This window comes from Epinephelus fuscoguttatus, linkage group LG3, assembly GCF_011397635.1.
Source record: "Epinephelus fuscoguttatus linkage group LG3, E.fuscoguttatus.final_Chr_v1".
NCBI lineage: Eukaryota > Metazoa > Chordata > Actinopteri > Perciformes > Serranidae > Epinephelus > Epinephelus fuscoguttatus.
The window spans coordinates 45,760,331-45,765,212 of record NC_064754.1 but is presented as its reverse complement, the minus strand read 5'-3'; positions in this window follow the sequence as shown (position 1 = coordinate 45,765,212).

Sequence of the window (4,882 nt, the reverse complement as noted above, 5' to 3'; positions counted from 1 at the left end):
GTAAACTGGAAGGAAAAAGAAAAGGAGGGATTGCATAATATCACTTAAAATCTCACTGGCAAATTCTGTGACCTCTTCCTCCTAAGTTTAATATGTCACTAATTAACACACCAGCAGAAGGCTACATTTACACGTTCCTGTATGGAACCCCACAGTGTTCATATTAAAAACATTTTATGAAGACACTGTGAAATTATCATGTGAATATATTGTATAACATATGAACCAACAATTTATGAAATAATTGAATAGATTATTAAAACTAACCTCAACTGAAATTTCTTTTTAATCTATTTTCATATTGATTGAATTTTATTGGAAATCATTTTTGTCTAAAATTCCCTTTTTCACATGTCTGATTTTGTTTGATTTTGCCCCAAGACATTTTTTTTATCAGGTTTTATCTCATAATGCCACATTTTAGAGCACACTTTATTTGTTTATTTATTTATTGTTTATATTATGTGTTGTCACTGCCCTCTCACACTTCTTTTTTTCCTGTTAAAGGGGTTTTTTTGGGGGAGTTTTGCCTTATCTGCTGTCAGGGTCCAAAGGACAGAGGGATGTTGTGTGCTGTAAAGCCCTCTGAGGCAAATTGTGATTTGTGATATTGGGCTTTATAAATAAAACTGAAGAACTGAAGTAGCAAAGCTACTCATGCAACCTACCTAAGTCAGTTTGTGAGTTTGGATTATTACTCAGCATCTAAGTGAAAAGTGAGTTCTAGTAGTGTAAGCTTGCTCCTGTTGGTTTGATCATCACAGAGATGTGTGTCTTGGAACAGGTGACTCTGAATCAGCCAGCTAGCCGCTGTTAACATACCTCTGTGGCATTGTGAAATAAAAACGTAGCATGAAATAAAATGTCTTCAATTAAATAAAAATGAAAATAAGAATGATTAAATAACATTTAATAATAATAATAACAATTTTACACTGTTTATTCAAGTTTTTCATAGGCAAATCATTAATATATTAAAGACTCTAGATACTTGGGGTTCTGTTCAAAATACAATTTGTGTATGTGTGTGTGTGTGTGTGTGTGTGTGTGTGTGTGTGTGTGTGTGTGTGTGTGCGCGCGCGCATGTGTGTGTGTGCACATGTGTTTACAAGATCATGTTCCACAGATGATAGAGTGACAAAGGCCATAGAACTGTACAAAGTCTCTCATTTATGATGGGTTATAAAAATGTTCTTGTTGCATGCTTCTGAATGATATCACATGATGGGCAGCAAGGTGGTGCAGAGGTTAGCACTGTCAGCTCACAGCAACAAGGTTTCTCTTGCGTGTTTGCATGTTCGCCTCATGTCAGTGTGAAATTTTTCCAGGTTTTCCAGCTTCCACCCAGAGTCCAAAGACAAAATCCCCCAACATAATAGATATATGCATTCAGTTCAGTTCAATATCATTACTTACACGTCTGTACATATACATTATTGCACGTCTGTCCGTCCTGGAAGAGGGATCCCTCCTCAGTTGCTCTTCCTGAAGTTTCTACCATTGTTTTCCCCCGTTAAAGGGTTTTTTGGGGGAGTATTTCCTTATCCGCTGTGAGGGTCCAAAGGACAGAGGGATGTTGTATGCTGTAAAGCCCTGTGAGGCAAATTGTGATTTGTGATATTGGGCTTAATAAATAAAACTGAATGGAATAAAACTGAAATTGAATTGAAATTAGAATTGATTCATAAAGCCCAATATCACAAATCACAGTTTGACCTTACACTTACTGAGTGTTGTTAAAAGAAAAGGTAATGCCACACAGTGGTAAACATGTCCTTGCAGGCATCAAATTCAGAATAAGTGATGAGGTAATTAAGTTTATTATGAGCTCAGTTTTCTTCCAAATGAAGATATTTGTTACTGTTATTTAGCACATTGTATCACATTCTAGTGGTTTCATTCATTCATTCATCTTCTAACCGCTTCATCCTCTTGAGGGTCGCGGGGGGGCTGGAGCCTATCCCAGCTACATCGGGCGAGAGGCGGGGTACACCCTGGACAGGTCGCCAGACTATCGCAGGGCTGACACATAGAGACAGACAACCATTCACGCTCACATTCACACCTAGGGACAATTTAGAGTCACCAATTAACCTAGTCCCCAATCTGCATGTCTTTGGACTGTGGGAGGAAGCCGGAGTGCCCGGAGAGAACCCACGCTGACACGGGGAGAACATGCAAACTCCGCACAGAAGGGCTCCCACGCCCGGGATCGAACCGGCAACCCTCTTGCTGTGAGGCGAGAGTGCTAACCACCACACCACCGTGCCGCCCCTAGTGGTTTCAGCGTGTCTACATCTCACCGGTAATTCTATTGTTTGTATCTTCCAGGAACTTAAAAATCCACCAGCAGGGATGGGGACAGACAGGGGGAGGCCACGGTTTGGCCATGGCCATTGGCCAGGGTTTTCCCTCAAGTATGAGGCCATCAGGAGGTGACCCTCTACTGAGCCTGAGTCCTGATGGACTAATGTATGGGGGAAAACCATGAGCCTGTAGCTGACATGGCCTCTAATGGTAATGGCTCATCACTCCTGGGGCTGGAGCTGTTACTTGTGGCCAAGCATGAAAGGAAGAGGATTCTGCACAGCCTGGAACACCACCACAGAGGCGGATAACAAGCCATCCATCTCTGCCTGTCCCCCACCCCCAGCTAGCAGCCTGTACCTCCAGAGGGGCACTGTTGGAATTTTTAAAATAGGAGGCCAAGAGGGAAGACAAATGATTTCAGGCCATGCAAGCAAACTCCAATGGCAATTCCAGATGGCAATATTTCACACACGTCATGGAGCAGTGACAGGACACCAGCAGTTGCTCAGCCAGGTTGTTCTTTCTGAGGGTCCTCAGGATATGGAGATGCTGCTGTGCCCTTTTCACAAGCGCGGTGGTATTTGCATTCAATGACAGGTCATCAACCATGTATACGCCCAGGAACTTGAATTGCGAGACCCTCTTCACGCAGTCTCCGTTGATGTGGATGGGATGTGGATCAGATTTATTCCTTCTGTAGTCGATGATCAACTCCTTGATTTTGAGGGTGTTCAGGACCAGGTTGTTCTCTGTGCACACCACTGACAGCCTCTGGAACTCATCTCTGTATGCACTTTCATCCCCCCAGAGATGAGCTCCACCACGTCATCCGCAAACTTGATGATGGCTTTGCTCCGGTGTGTGGGGGGTGCAGTCATGGGTAGAGTATAGAGTAGCAGTAGTAGTATAGAGTAGGGGGCTCAGCACATATCCCTGAGGAGTATCAGTGCTGAGGCTGAGGGCTCAGCAGAGATGGAGATACTCCTACTCTCTGAGCAAGATCAAACAAGAAATCTCTGATCCAGTAATACATGGTATGTAAAAGAATATACATTATTGAAACAAAAAGACACATTGCTTATCCTGAAGTATGGTGGCCCGTGTCCCAGGCCTTTATGTAAATATACAAATGCCAATAATCATGTTCTTACAACTCCACAGCATGCACACACGAGAGCGGTGAGCAGCCATGCCATTCAAGCCTTCAACATGCCAAAGGCCCACTCTGTTATAGAACAGGCCTTGGCTGATTGAAGCAGCTCTGCACCTTCCCTTGCAGTGGTTCTCTGTATAGAGTGATGATGGCTAACAGGTCTTTCAATGCATGGGTAGCCACCATCACCCAAAATTTTAACCCTGCAGAGAATGGAAAACCACTGACTAATGTATTTATGACTGGACTGGATGATGTGTTTAGTATTTACACTTGGCCGGCAGTGCAAATACTAAACACATTAAAAAGAGGCAGATAGGCCTACAAAACAAAACAAAAAACTGGAGCACTGAATGTTAGCCTGTCAGTGTGGTGAATTAACAAATGATTAAATAACAATGTAATACTAACAAATGTGTCTAAACAGAGTCTGCAGTTGTTGAGTCTTGCAGTACTTGGCCTTATTTTTATTTCCTCTTAATATGTTTATTGTATGTTTATGTATGCACCAGAAACCAAAGCAAATTTAGTGTTAGTGAAAACTCTAACTTAGCAATAAATCTCATTCTGATTGTTCTGATTCTGCTGGTCTTCTGTTGGTCTCTAAACTAAAATTCTGGCCATATCTGACACATGTCACCTTCAAAGTATATTAGAAGTACACAAGGCAGGCTTTTTTTTAATCTATTTATTTTATTTTTATTGTTTACCTTTCCGAGGAGTGGTGTCAGTGCACGTGGAGCTGCTCCTACACAGCAGTGTGGCCAAACTGAGAACTCACCACCTACCTGTTTGAGTGGGTAGAGATTCTCGATAGAGAGACAGATTAATACACACATAGACGGATAGACAGAGAGAGAGAGAGAGAGAGAGAGAGAGAGAGAGAGAGAGAGAGAGAGAGAGAGAGAGAGAGAAGCCTGAAGACTACATCTTCCACACCCAGCTGTGGCTGACCATCAGAGTCTATGAGTCCACATTCAAGTACAAAATCTGGAAAAGTTATCTCCTTTTGAGAAGAAAAGTTGATGTTGGGGTTTTTTTGTTTTGTTTTTCATGCAGTGAAATGAGTGGTCAGACCTTTGTTAGTAGGTAAGTAGGTAGTGTTGTGGATTTATTTGCTGCCCTCAAACCAAAAATTTGTCTTCAGTAAAACTTGCTTCCAATAAAATCAAAGAAAGTTCAAAGCACTCTGAAGAAAAACCAGGAGGCTGATCAGAAGTCCAGTGCAAGAAGTTTATTCTTTGTTCAGAGATGACATCCAAATAAACCCATGTGAGTTGGTGGTCCGGACCAAGAACTGAACCCAAAGGGCTCGGGCACTGACCTTTATACCTAGTCTCTCTCTCTCTCTTGTTCACTTTCTTAAGTTTTTTAACCAATCATATGTGTAGAATTACCCTTATTTTTTCCTAAGTCATA